Raw genomic sequence first — 15,931 nt, 5'->3', positions numbered from 1 at the left:
CCAAAAGATAACTTTTCTAGGAAAGTCTCCAGTGGCAAAGTCTATGTGTCGTATTCTGCCTCAGTGGTGAAAGAAGAAAGTTGAGAATTTTTCTGAAAATGGTAATGTACCATTGGATTTTAGTCATAACATTGACTTGTCTTGCATCTTCAGTCCACATACCTTCACCTTCTCTTTGTCTTGTAGTTCTTACTATAATACAAATAATCTGTTAGCTGCATTTCTGAAATTCTTTATTCTTTAGACCAGGTTTGGTGTTAATTATCCTTCTTAGAATATCATAAAATAGTGGCAAAAAGAAATGAAACATTCTGTCCTTTAGTTGCAAGAGTAATTTTTAGGCATTTGAATAGGCCTATTATTTTTGACACACAATTTGACACACAATTGAGAGTATAAAATAAAGAAGAAAAATTTGTAAGTTCTGTATCAAGTCAAGAAGAGGATCCTTAGGCAGAGGAAACAGGAAAGAGCTTTGGAATAGGTTTCAAGCGAGACAAAAGGGAAGGATAGAAAGAAATTGCAAGAAAGTGTTCAGAAGCTTCAGTTTAGGAGTTTAGCATTCGATAAACACTCCCACCCACTCCAGGGCTTCACAAACCTAACCTGACCCTTTATACCTTCTGAATGCACAAACTCTTAATCAAGAAATAGGTTTGTGGTCTTTGCATAGTAAAAAATTTACACCAGTTTTGAACTTTTAATTTTGGGATTCCAAAGTGCAACATTTAGGGATAGGTTTTCATTCTAACCTCAGTACGTATTACAGGTGCTTGACATCTCTAAGTACTGAGACTCATCATCTCAGTTTGGATCCCCAACAGTTTAGCCTTACTATTTTGACTTAATATTGGCATTTATTATAATCATGGATAATTATGTATAATTATAATTAAGCTCTAATCCTCCTCAATTACACTGACATAAATTAGGCATAAGGCATAATTTAATCAAAATTAATGGATTTGCGCCAGGGTAGAGCTGACACAAAGATAAACCCAGATCTTGTATCTTACTATGAAGTATAGCATTCTAAATATGCCAGAGTAAACCCATTTTATAGGCAACTATTGTTCAGTTACATGAAATGTTTGTTATTCATTGACTATCACTGCTTACAAAAAGGGAAAATGAATTAATTCAGAAAATAAAACAAAAATTGCAATGGAAGCACTGAAAACTGAAATAATTTCAAATCTTGTACATAAAAAATATTTGTTAAGATCATAAGGATGTATATAAAGATTATTTTTGTTAAAAAAAAAATCAAAGGAAAATTCATTCCCTTGGGCGTTTTAAATGTATGTGATAGAAATACTCACATCCAGATGCTAACATTTCTAACTGACCAACTGGCTTTAGAGAGGTTGGTTGGGGAAATGATCCTTTACAAAACATGGGATACAAAGCTTATGTTGTTGAAAGGAGAAGCATGTAATCAGCTAAAGAATTCCTAAGAAAGACCAAGGGCAGCAGATACTGAAACCTTGAACTTCCTTGCTTCAATGCATTTTTCGCATGCTTCCTGAAGAAAGGAACAACCAAGGGAATTTATTAACTTTTAACTTAATTAGGTAGATGCCAAAAAAATTGTTCATTCCTGGACTAGTCTATTTAGACATTGCAGCCTTCAAAAAATTGTAGCTCCACTCTAGGACTCCAGTGGAGACTTTTTTTAAGAGGCTATGTGAACCTTTTTGTCTTCTAAATATAACACAAGAGAAGTTTTAAATGATAATTTTAACTGCACAATTGCATTGAGAACATATCTCAGGCAACAAGCAGTGTGGTGTATATACACGTGTGTATGTTTAATTGAGACATTCCATGGAAATCTAAACTAAACCTTTACAAAATAATGTGACAGTCAGTTCCTGTGAAATCTGACATATCTGTCTGTCTGTCTATCTATCTATCTATCTATCTATACAAGCATACTTCTATTTCTAACTATGATGCCTATTCATTGGTCTCTGTGATCTCATATATAACCTAACGCTACCTTTCCCAAGTAACACTGTGGCAAATCTATAATATAATTTAGAGTTATGCTGTCCCTTGGCTTACTTGTATAAAAGTTATATTTTTTTAATTTTACTTGGCTCTTATTGTGAAATTGTTGATGAAATAAAAGAGGGACATTATTTTAAAATTCTCTCCCACTTTATGCTCACAAACAATTGCTAACAGAAGCAACAGCCTCTGAACATCTACTGTCTTTATTTAGAAGTGTGCAAAAGTACTCTGATTCCCAGTTTCCCCCTAAGCTACAGCCTCTGTTTCACGCGGTGTCTTCTGTGTCAATCAACAAAGATGAGGAAACCGGTGCTGTCCCTGGCAATAGAAACTCAGCGCTGGCATTCCAGCCTGACAGCAGCCATGAACTGTGCATGACTGTGTACAGAGCTAAAAAAGAGAAGAGGATTTTCAGAACCACTTTTACAGCAAAACGAGCTATAGGTGCATAACAATCACTCTATGCGAAACCATAATCAGATTAATTTTATTCACTGGGTTGATTTAGAGTATCAGCATTGCAAAGTAGTTTGAAACAAGTCCTGTTGACAGTAAGTGCCTAATTCTCTAGCCTAATTCACCAGCTACTGGTGGTGAATTCATTGGACCACTCCCAAATAAATTAAAATGTGTTTGAATTAAGAACAGACCAGTTGCAGAAAAGCTGCCAGATGTCCTCAAAGCCAGAACCTAGAACTCCAAAGCAAAATTTATAAATAATAATTTAATTTTTATAATAGATTCTTAAATCCATTCATAGGCATTCTCTGTTGCTCCCTTTTTGAGTCATAAACATTATACAAGAAACAAGACACAAATGAAGGACCTATATCACAGTACTGGGATAATAATAAAAAAAAAAACTGTAGTAACTCCTATGTTATCAGAACTGTTGCTAAAGTATGTTTTTTGATTATCATTCACAGTGGATGCTACAGTCTTGTCACCGGTCTTGTACCCCACTATCAAATCCTACTGCTTGCTCTCAATGCTGCAGCCCTATTAATATTGTCACCAGCTGCATATTCAGTCCCTGAATCAATAGCTTTAATCATCTTCATGGTTGCTCTTTTATTCATATCTATTGATCATAGTACCACAGGAGGGAATGAAATGGCAGAGGACTATTGGGGGAAAACAAACAAACAAACAAACAAACAAAATCAAGAAACCTTTGAAATTGAGTAATTCTTCCAAAATGCTATCTCTGAAGAATTTTGATGCAGCAGGCATTACAGGCAATTCAGTCCTTTGTCTACAGGCCTTGGTAAAGTTTCATATACAATATATTTCAGTAAAGTCAAAATGAATTTCATTTGGGTGAAAATTCATATACATGATGATTTTTCTTAACCATAGAACATAAACAGCGGGTAGTAACTGAAAAGTTGAATGAGGTTAACCAGCATAATTGAAGGATGGCTTCTGCTCCACTTTTTTTCTGTCACCGAACTGTTAAGATGCCCAAATACTTCATTGTTTATTTTCAAACATAATTACTTAGCATGTCTGAAACCTTCAGTAGACTACCCATCTGACTAGAACTTCATGGTTGTACATCACTTGAACAATTCCTGAGTTATTCTACAGAGATTATCCTGATTTTGGACCTAGAATCACAAAGGTAGAAGATGCCCATGTGTTTATTTACTCCTTTGTTTAACTCCTTTTTTAAGTTAACTTCTTTATTGTAGTCTTGTGGAGGCCCTTTCCTCCTGCTCCTGTTAGGTGACAATTTTGAGGACATGACAGAAATTTTAATTTTCTGCTTCTATCAGCATTACAATACTATCCTCAGGACGGGAAATAACCGATAACAAAAAAACCAAACAGGGAAGATGGTGCATGGCAAGGATAACTTGCAGAGCTTTGATAAGATGTGGATTACCTTTGGGCTAGAAGAACTTCTACAATAATCCTTGCTTAAGGCTGTGTCTGAGGAAATATGAGTCTATTAGCAGTTTCACATGGGTGTCAGGAAATACTAGGTTCAAACCCTTAGAATTTACCTAGGAAAGCTCTCATATACGTTCATAGGAGTTTCAATAAAATAAAAGATTTTGAGAAGGAGATCCATGCACATACATAGAGTTTACATATTATATCCCTTGCAAAGGAAAGTGAAAGAATGAAATCTATTTTGATGTGCTGGAAGTCAAAACAGCTTCCTGCATGTGATTCATCCATCTCTGTTACATTACATAGAACTGGATCACAACAAGCTTTCATTTTTTTCCAGATTGAAATGTGGGCGTCAGGGGGCTAAAAGAACAGTTTTCTCTCTTTTTTTTTCCTCAAACATTTTCTTCCCCCTCTTCATTGGAAACATAATGCTGTCAGCTGTCCCTGCCATCTTCCAATTTCAAGTTCTCTCTCTCCATCTGTGTTCATACTTTTTTTAACTCTTAATCAGGTCCTGTCTTGTCTTTGTATAGGAATTCATCATCATATGGCACCAATTCAGACCTGTAACATGAATAAAGGTTGGTATTTATCATACCTGCTGTAAAGGAAGTGCCTTTAAAAGGAAAGGGAGCATGTAATTCCCTGCCCTTCACTTTCTCCTCAACCTTTCACCTTTTAATCAGTAGCCATAACCCTAGGAGATCTCACAATGGAAAGTTAATTATGAGGTCATGAAGATGAAAGCATCTGACTTGCATTTGCTAAAGGTACTTTACTTTGAAATTATCCCTGATTTACCTGCATAAAAGGAAAGGAAGTTCCCAAAGATTATTCTAAATGGACCAGACTTTCAGATGCCAGCATTTCCAAGTGGAAACGGAAATGCAATCCTGTCAAAATGTCCTTTGAATATTTCTTATGAAGGAGTCTTCCATTTACCAATATGACCTGGCTCATAAATTGAAGATACGTTAATGGACATGAGGGCATGAGGGCATGGAGCACTCAAGGGCAATAGTCCATGAAGACTCCACAGCTATAAGGCTTGTGCATAACTAGCAAGATGTCTAGATGCATTTTCCTAGCAAACTAAGAAAACCACAGCATTTAAGCATTTGTATCTATCAGCTTTGAGAATCCAGTATGTACTGTTGAGAACTGCAGGGAGAAGTGTGTTTGTAGAACATTGTCCCATTCTATGCTGAAAATTCCAGTCTTATTCTGTCTTAATAATTTCATACGTTGAAGGCAGCAGGGATAACTGGAGAAAAACTATCAGTTTGTTTTATAGCACCTAGTATTCAGGATGGTAAGATGGAGAGTTTGCGAGTTGTATCAACGGTTGTAAATAGTAATAACACGTATTTATAATTGTCTTTTATTACAGAAGAATCAAGATACTCTGTTCAGGTTAAGGCTAAAACCCCAAAGAGAATCAAATAGTTGAACAATGTGTTAATTTTAGCGCTATCCAAACTGAATTACCAGTCTAATGAATACACGGTTTATCCATCTGACCTGAGCGTATCAAACTTGAAATGTAACCTCTTTGAGAAATGAGGACTACTAGAGAGAAAGAGGGGCTCCCTCAGACAAGAGGGGGCAAGAGCACCTTTGCCAACAGGCCTGTTAATCTAGAGAGAAGACGTGTCAGCGCATGATGGCTAAAGCATTAGGAGAAGTGGAGGCAGGGAATAGAGAGGCTGCCTGGGGGCCACTCACACTTTCCTAGGGAAAGCAGTATGACTGGAGAGCCATCTCCACTGCACCCAACACATGAACACTGGAAAGCACAGTTTCCTTTTCTTCTTGAGGATTTGACATTTTCTATAGGCAAGTGTCTTTTCATTGAGTTTTCACATGAATTACTGACTAAGAAACAGACTATATTTCCCTCTCTGATCATAAATAGTACAAAGATACCAGCTTTCTATGATGTTATTATTGGCTCCACTGTTCCTCTCCTAATACTGCGTTAAATTATGTCTACTTGGCTATTAATACTTCTTAAGTTGTTTTTGTTTCCCCTAAGGAATGAACAAAGCATTTTCTTTGGACTTTTCATGACAGTTAATGATAGAGGATGAATGGAAAAAGAGAGATTGTGATTTGAGTTGGCAAAAGATTAATTATATATTGCTTCTACTGAAATAGGGCTTAATTCCAAGAGTTGAAATCAGCAGTTAGTAGAAATCTCAGCTCTTCCAGGATCAAGCCCAGAGTGTCTACATTTGATAAAGTAATAGTCTTTTAGCAAGGTTTTTAGCATGAACAAGAAAAAGTTTTCCTTATAATGCTATAAACCATGAGGTCAGCTGCAGTAAATAAATGAAAAGAAGCACGAAGCTTAAACAAGAGTCTCATGTCTTTGGCATTTCCTCAAAATGCCTTGAAATTGTCATTTGATAGCACTACCTCATATTCCCCTTCTGTAAAATGCAGATGCTGAGTGTATGCATGTGTTCAGAGAACTGTATCTAAAGTGCTGTATGAGGATCACAGAAGGTTTGGACTAATAAAAAGATGAAACAACTGCACAAAACCAATCCCAATCTAGTTGATATAATTTGTTGTATAATATTACTATTCCATGAAGAAACAGAATGATTAAACTGGTTTTCCTTACAATATTATCAGTTCAGCTGTGACAGGAAGCCCTCTGGATACCATTCTCACAGGCTTCTTGTTCACATTTTCAGATAAAGGGAGTTTCTGATAGGTTTTGAAGTTAGGCATGATTATTCAAACCAGAGTTTGCATGAATAAGCAATAGTGAGTTTATAATCTATGCAGCTGGTAATCCATGCCGTATCCCTCCAAACAGAAACAAGCCTCTTAAGTTCACTATGGAACTTGGATGTTTAGTAATTTAATAGGCTTAAGCTTTATTCCTTCAAGGTAATTGTGCAGATACCTTTAATAAAATACACTCAACATTGCTGGCAAACATTCTAGATAAATGAACACAAGAAATGTTAGATGCAACTTTATTATACTGTTAATCCTTGCTGGAGGGCTTCCTGGACTGTTTGAGGGTAGTGTTAGTAGTGATGATAAACTAATTTGCCATGGCTCTTAAGTTCATGTTATCTTTTCTTATCAGCCTACGGCTAGGTCAGGAAAAAAAATTAGAAACATTTGCCAGAGATGGCAAAGTGGGTAATTCAAATGCCATTGCAGAGTGTCAATCCATCCATGTCTCCATAACGGATAGTTTAATGGTCCATTTAATTCTTCAAAGCAATTGAATTTTCACCCATATCCTGATAAGGTGATATAACACAGTAGGGTTGCCAGAATTTTTTTTTTATATGCAAGACAAGTTTTCCACAGTCTAATTTCTCCAACACAGATCAAGCTAAGAGCTACAAATTACCTAAGATTTTTGCCTTCATGTTTTCAGAATGAAATGCCATCTAAAATGGTGGGGGCTGTTGATTTGACTTGTTTTATCTGACTGGGTTTTTTAATTGTCTCAAGGTAGTAAGGCTCAAAACTATAAATACATTGGGGAGTAAGACATAAAGAATGACATAGCAAATCACCAGCAGTTCCTAAATCCTAGAATGTATGTTCAACTCAATGATAGTGAGGCTGGTAAGTAAATCTCATTACCTTCATCCTGTGGTGTTTGTTATACCCAGGACCTCTCAAATCTTCCACTGTTTGTATTGGTCTGCAAAATAAAGGATCCTGAGCCTTCTGCTGCCTTCTACTACTTCTTTCTACGTCACTTCACAAATTCTGCTCATGCTCATACTATCCTTGTGAAGTCAGTCCATTGCTTGGCTGCAGCTGCCTTGATTCTTCTATTCTATTTAAGCCAGGTCAGCTTCTGTGAAATCAAACCTACCAGATTTAGAACTACCGAAAAAAAGTGAAACAAGACTTCAAGATGAGGTTCTTGAGTCTCTGCCAATTTATAGTTCCCACACAGTCCTTCCATTCCTGTTGGATTTGCATCTATTATGTGTCAGGACAACCTGTTTCCTGTAGGCTGTGATATTTATTTCAGTTACCTTCACTTACATATGTTCAAGTGCAGGACCAGGTGAATATAGTTTCCAAAAACTGATGACAGACAGTTTCCAAAACGTTTAACACAAAATATTGTATTGAATGGAATTGGTATAATTGCAATAACTGCAGATAGATCTTCCAGAACGCAGTTTTCCTATGTAGAAGCAGAAGGACTCTTTTAGCTCTTAGGCTTATGATGAACGTTTTTGTGTAAATGACCTTCAGCTGAAATATAGTTAATAAATATTCACTTCATTCTATTGATCCACATAAAATTGTAAGATTGTGTGCAATAACTTTGAAAATACTCAAATATACTATCTTACATATGTTGTTATATATTTTTAAATTGTTATAATGTCTGATATAATTCACACAAGTAATGTTACAGCAATAGCAGTCCATGAATATAAAAAACCTTTCCCAGATTAAGGTATACTAAGAGTAATGACCTTATTTTCAAGAAAAAAATTACATTGGACTCAAAAGTTGACAGTGGTAAAATTAAAAATAGAATTACTTTTAAGTCAATATCTGTGAAGGGTTTTTTAAAAATATTTTTAAGCTCTTTACTTAACAGTTAAATTATTTTTGAAATCTGGTCAGAAAGGCATCCTTCACACCTCAGTGTTGGAGCAGCAGAACTTTATTCAACCAGAGACTTACTGTTTTCAATAAAAGTAAGAGATCAGAGACAGATTAACACCTTGAAAATGTACCAAAGTGTCATCATGATCCAAGTGTGTTATATATCCTTTTCCTGAGATACTAATGAGGGTTAATAGTTTAGGGAAAAAGAGTGGTAAAAACATTCAGATTTTCACAAACAAGATTTGATGATAGTAAGAGTAGTCTGGTTTGCTATGATCTTTCCCCATTATGGAGCATCGTTCCCTGTGGCTCTGGTATTGGCTAATATTGAAAAATAATAGCATTCCAAAAGAAAGGAAATATATACCAAGACTTCTGAGAAACTGTGACCAAACTGAAGACAACAAGAATTTTGTCTGTAAGTGGACTGGGATTTTGTCAGTGATGCATTAGTTTGCCTCACTTACCACCTTGCTCCAACCTTCTGCAGCTGCTTTCTTTCTCCTCTCAGAAAAATATGGCTTGAACTGTTCCATTAAAAGATAAAAGGTAAAAGCAGAACTCAATAATCCTGCATAAGCACTTCTTAAACAGTAATATTAGAAATCTGAATATAAATATATGTATGCTTATATATATAATACTATATAACAAGACATATATTTATAAAATGCAGAAAGTGAGGTTAGTTTCAAACCAGTGAAATCTAGATTTGGATCTGCTTTCTTTGGCTTGAACAAATTTTTTGTGTTAGAATTGATAAGCAACTAAAAACATTAAAATAAGAACAGGAAATTAGAGAAAAAAAACAACTTTAAAGACCTATGAATTGTTTTTATTTGTTTGCTTTGATCAAAGAACATTTTCTTGTCTAGATGTCAGATTGACATTTTTCTTTCCTAAAGATAATGCTCTGGCTTACAGTAGTTTCCTTAAATATAGCATTCGGTAGAAGAGCTAGTCTGGGATTTACCCCATCATTTTCTTATTTTTTTGAGTGCAGCCAAGGAAATATGAGACTAAATTTTGTGGAAATCTTGATGCCTTGTAGAAGGCAGACTGAGAATGCTTTGGGAAGAAATACTGCAGTGGTATTTGTTCTGTTAACATGAGTGCTACTTAGTCCAAAGGAAAGTATCATTAGCTTCCTTACTTCTCACATAGGCGTCTTCATTCAGAAGCTATGTGGTACTTTAAAAAGTAAGCTGCAAAAACATTGGAGTTTTACATTAAAGCTAGTACGTAAACACACTTTCAAACTTCTTCAAGTTCAAATGTACAAATTGCTGGACTGTGATATGAGTAAATCCAATCCTTCCTGCCCTTCAGAAGGATATCTAATCCCGATTGCAAGACTCCTGTGTCCATTGAAGACCACATCCCAAGGCCACCTGTCTTTCTGGAAGGTTTTCTGTGCTCCCTGAAAGGCCTTTGGCAGGAATCACTGGATGAAGTCCTCAGGCCTGTGCTACACAGGAAGTCAGATGAGATGGTCTTAAAAGTCATGATGGTTTAAGTCTTGTTAGACTTAAGTCTTTTTAGAGAATGTTGACTTTGAGATGGAAAATCAAAAAACTCATTGCCCTTGCCATCCACTCTCCCTAGCACTTAAGCAAGCCTATCTGCCTTTCAGGGAAGGTTTGGGATGGTTTGATGCTTTGGAAAAAAAATTTGCTTCATCCTTAGTTTATTTGTGACCTAAGTATACCAATAGTGAAAATGAAGACCTTATATTTTGGGGCTCTCTACCCGAAGTTAATGAGTGAAATGAATGCAGAGCTTCTCAAAGGTCAATAGGGAATAGTTCCTGCATTAAACAAATACTGTGGATAACAGGGAACAAGCACTCTTAATGTGCTACGACAGGAGAGCTAGGGACTTACCCATGTTTCATTGTGGAGTCTCCATCAGGATTAGAGAACTTTGTTCCTTTAATTAATAGAAGGCAAAACTTTTACTCCATGGCTTCTCATCCTCTTCTGTCCTTTTTTGATTTCTTTTTAACGTTAGTTCTTTAACAAATCCCTCTTTTCAAGGACCAAAAGCTGATATGTTCTGGGGAAACGCCAGCAAGATGTTAAAGATTGGCACAACTAGCTACTGTCATTCTATCAAGACAATAGGATTTGAGGGAAAGGGGTAGAGTTCTCCATGCAGAATTTAGCTGCTTAATCCTCTCTTGTGGGCTGGCACAAAATCAACAAAAGAAAGAAACCAAATTACCCAGCTCTGCTTTGGCAGATTTAGCCACTGTCAGCAGGCCAGAAGTTAATTCCCTCATATTCTTGTTTGCCACCAACTACGGCAGGCCTTGCTGAGCCAGGTTTCCTGTGTAAATCTGTCAGCTGAAATGATGCACAGCATGAAGAAGGAGAGAAAGGACATGCAAAGAGTGTGGTCCTTTCGCCAAATCAAGTCCCCAGAAGTCAGAGACTGGCACTGGAACTACCTTTTTGCCTTCAGCCTGAGTGACGTTTTTGACACACGATGAGGAAAGATTTATAGTTTCTTAAACCGCCATCACACCACCCCCCCGCTTTCTTGCCAATAAGTAAGGATTGTTGTTACATTAAGCTCTGTGTGTGGGAGCCTGTTTCCCTTCTGGCACTCGGCACAAGCTTCCAGCTGCTTAGCATCTTTCTGAGACTCAACAGTGTGTAGGGTATGATATGTTAATAATGAGGACTACATAGTCATCAAGGCCAGTAAAATTGCAGTGAGGGTAGGAAATGCATCATCAGTTTGCTCTGTCACAGATACTTACTGACTAGTCACAGCGTATGGTGCCTTTTATTGTGTGCCCAAACTAAGCTCTCGGGTGGATAATGTGACATAGGGGGAATCAGGCTGTTGTGTGTCATTCAGTATTCTCCTCTTTCCTTAGAAATCAAGTACCAACACTACTGTGAGAGGAGATAAGTCAGGTGCAAAATATTTGCAGCAACATGCAAAAAAACTTGAATCACACAGTTTTTGGGATCTCATTATGAACCCCAAAATGGATGTTGTTTCATGAAAATTTTTACTTAGGGATGTTTGTTTTAAAGCAAAGACAGTCTCACAATTGAATGTAAGAAAATTAGGAAGAAAAATACGGTCTTCTTACAAGTGAAGGATATAGACCTTTTTATAAAAGGCAATGGTTTTCACATGAAAATCACAAATGCCCAGGGTTTTCACATGTTCTTAGTGTGAAAGTGGATATTTCCTTAAAGTACTTAATGAAACATGTTTGACAGAATGAGTAATCCTGCAAAAATGTAGACCTGTGTGTGAAATTCTCAGATAGTCAAATTATCTGTTAAGAGTTCTGGTTGCCTTTTTTCTGTACTGGAATCCGTTTCCGCTTATATTAGACCAGTATATGGTACATATGGTGTACTACAATAACAGTGTATGTCTGTAGTATAAGCAGTGTAATTTAGTGAGTTCTGTTTAAGTTCCGATAATTTTTCTGTTTCAGATTATGTAAGTGTTAAATGATAGTGCAGTACAGTTGGAAAAATCTTTTTTTTTTTTTGCCTGTGTTCGGACAAATTTTTAGACACTCATGAAAAAACACATTTATTAACTGTAACAATTGGATAAGATGAAAGGATAGATGAAGCATTGTTCTCCTAATATCTGGATTCCTTTCTTGACTTTAGCAAGCTACTTCTAGCTATAATCATAACACCTTATATAAGTGCCAGACTTGGTAATTATGGCTACTGAACCTAAACATCAATGAGCAATTTCATACTATTCATGTACACCAAATCTTGACACAATCAATGGAGAAAACTTGTTGCAATTTCTAAATTAAACAGACAGAAAACTAGCACAAAAAGAGCCCCTCATCTATTTTGTTGTTTCTAGCTCTAACCCAAGACAGATATTGATGTTAATAAAAACACTATGGAAATGTTTAATGGAAAATTACCAACACTCCCAGGCAGGTTAACCTGGATAAAACCCAGGGTGCTACCTAACAGAGACAAGTGCAAGATGACAAACTTACGAGGAAATAATCAACTGCATAAATACAGGTTAGGGAATATTTAACGGATGAGGTTCCAGTTCTGTAGAAAAGGGTGCAATCTATCACTGGTCATGACATAATTTTTTGTAAGAGCCTTTCAGAACCAAAACGGGAATTTGGAGGGAAGGAAAATGAGCCAGATCCAACTTTGGCCTCAGCTCTAAAACTAAGCACCTTATTGAGACGCCTGACCAGGAGCGAAATCACTGTGCACTTCCTCTGTAACCAATGGAGGGAAATCAGCACTTCTAGAAGAACAGAAAAGATTTTGATTGGACTTTGGAGATAGATATCTCAATAAAGTGCCTAAATTTGCATTTAGGATCCAGGTCTAAGTGTCTATGGAAACTGATTTTTAGAAAGCCTGTGCCTTTATCAGTTGCCTAAGCAATTTAGCTGGATTTTCAAACTGTGCTTCTGCACTCACATGCCAGCATTCCACTTAAACTTGTTCAAGTCCCACAGAGGAGACACAGCAGGCATTTTTGAGACATTGGACATGTTTACCTCATGCCTATGACTGCAAAGAGGTTTCAGTGATGGAAGACAATAAGCCAACTCAGGAATTAGAAACTATAAGGCTGCAATGCTGCAGTGCTGTACTTGCTGAGATGGCGAGCTTATTATGCAGAGAGCCTGAAGTTGCACAGCCTTACCAGTAGCATAGGTGGCACCTTCCTGCACCTTGTAAATCACATATAATGCTGGGGAGGTGCTTACCCAGGTGTGTCTTTTGCACTTTCCTACCTGATATAGACATACTTAACAGCTTGAGAGCTAGTCCAAAGGAATAATAGTCAACACAAAACCACTCTACAGAAAAGATCATGATAGTCCCCTGAGCCTTCTATCTGTTGACATCCCTATACAGCTCACCCAGTTGGGATTCACACTTAACAAATACTTGGGAGGGAGTGTGGGGGGTGTGAGTGTGTGTGGAAACTTAGTCTGGACATTTTATTGTAAGTTTCTCATAGATTAAGAAATGCTTCAGAAAAGCAAAGCTGCTTCTCTCCGGAGAGATGTCTGCACTCTCATGGTCTAGTCAGTAGGAGTGCATGGGTGTAACTGAGAGCAAGTTTTGGCTCACATAGTTTGAAATCTATTTGAACTCTTAAAAAAATAAGTTTTAAAAAGGATTTCCTTCCTGTCAGCAAAAAGCCACAGACATCAGAGGAGCAGAGTCAACCACATGTGTGTTTCTTTTCATGCTTCCTAATCAGATGTAACGATTGCTCACACTGTATAGATAGTTTTTATTCAAGGATGTGCATTCCTGAGTCTTAGGAGCCTGCCAAGTGTAAAAGCAAACAGAACAAGCCACACATGAGGTGATGTATGCCCTTAGGCTTTCCTGACTGCAACAGGACTAGGGGAATCTAATAGAGTTTCTCTTCCATCCTGGCTGTTGTAAAGTTCTCAAGAGAAACCACAGCTGGCCTGTGTCCAGTAATCATCCTTTTATTGGGCTGGTAAGTTACTTTTCTGAGAGCACAGAAGAACAACAGCAGAAGGAAATGCACTTACAGGGGCTATAAATAGTTCTGTAGAAAACCTAACAAAGGTGTCATAGTGAACGACTTAATCCACCATGCATGACGTGGTTATCGACAGTGATTCTCCAGTCTGTGATGGGGGAAGAAGGGGAGAAATGAAAATGTATATTAATAAACTGAAGTGCTGAGGAACTATCAAAATTTTACATAACAAACTCTTAACTAGAGTCCACTTTTTCTAGTCTGTCTATACTACAGATATTACAGCTTTCGCGGATGTAGCTGAGCTAGTTCAGGTTTTACCACTGAGTAGTTAACAGCAATGCAAAACTTAGTAGGAATGAAATGATTAACTTTTCACCCAATTTCTCAAGTAATTTTTGCAGCTGTATGAAGCTCTATGTTATTACAGACAGACTGGTAGCATTATCCAAAGTAGATCATTAAAACCTTACTTAATTAGCTATGTCTACATGATCTGCAGTGATTACATACCCTGTACATCTATATATCCTAATACTGTGCCTTTAGACAGCTTGTAGATTTGGTTTCTTAAGAAATCTAAAGAAATACTTAAATTCATTACTGGGCCGAGAGTCAGGAGAGCTGGGATTTATTTGCAATCTTTTTTACTCATCTGTGATCTTAAATATATCATTTCTCTCTACCTTTCCTTCTCTCTGTCAACTATCTTTGAAGAGTGAAGGTTGGTGCAAACACTGCTTTTCAGAAAATATTTGCACAATGCCTAGTAAAACTGGTCTGAATCTTGGTGACTTCAAATCAGCTTTTCCAGTTTAAGTCAAGTCCTACTTCTGGTCAGGACTGTAAACATTCTTTCCCTGCTGCATACCCACCCCCCCAAAAAAAATGGCATAGAGAAAAGAATTTCATTCAGGCCTATGATTAATGTCAAAACTGCCATTATTCATGACCTCTACAACAGAAATCACAACTGTAAGACAAATACTTTTCTTCAAAGTGGTGAGAAAAGACTTCTCATGATTAATATTATGTTACACTTTTTCTGCATGCTTTAGCTTTGAGTGCCTTTGTAGTTCCATTCATTCCAAATAATTAAGAGTGAGTGGTGATGGGCAGACAAAATGACATCAGGTGTCTGAAATGAGAAGACTGAGCTTGTGGCATCACTGAAATTTTTCTCTTCTTTTGAAGACATATGAAGACAGCAGTTCAGGAACATCAAATCCATTCTTCCTTTAGAAGGATATTAATGCTGTCTGTGCTAAATGTTTGACTGGGCAAAACTGGGTAAGGAAAAAAATTGCTACTATTTGTAGCTGTGATTATATGACCTGGAGAATAAATAGCTGAAGAAAATCTAGATTAGCAGCATGAGCTATTTTTTAACCTGAAATGGACTAAAACTTATTTTTAAAAAACCCTCAAATTTTAAGGTCAAAGAGTTTCAGCTTCAGTACAGCCTCACTTTACTGAACTATAACATTCTCCTACCTTTGAGCAGTGGATTCTACCTTGTCTTCATGTGTTGGTTAGCTTTACTGAGATTGCTTGAAGTCACTGAAATACCAGTTGTTTAAGTAAGCACAATGAATACAGTTCCCAAAATTATGTCACCCAACACTGCACTGATCTTAAAGAGGAGACACTACAGATAGATAGGTGTCTGTCTCATACAGCCCCACCATCCAGTACCCCAAAACGTTCCTTGGCAGTGTTTAATTTATGAGTATAGATGTAGACCAGGAGGTGTGCAGCTTATCTGAGATTTCTTTATAAAGAAGAGGAAACAGGCTTGTTTAGGATGCAATTCATCCTACACTTTCAAATATAGTCACATAAAACAGGTCGAAAGAATCAGGCCCTGAAGGTGCCTATTCCTTTTCATTGTCTGTAAAGT

The sequence above is a fragment of the Gavia stellata genome, chromosome 2, assembly GCF_030936135.1.
Source record: "Gavia stellata isolate bGavSte3 chromosome 2, bGavSte3.hap2, whole genome shotgun sequence".
Lineage (NCBI taxonomy): Eukaryota > Metazoa > Chordata > Aves > Gaviiformes > Gaviidae > Gavia > Gavia stellata.
The sequence above is the reverse complement of the archived record's forward strand: the minus strand, read 5'-3'. Positions refer to the sequence as shown.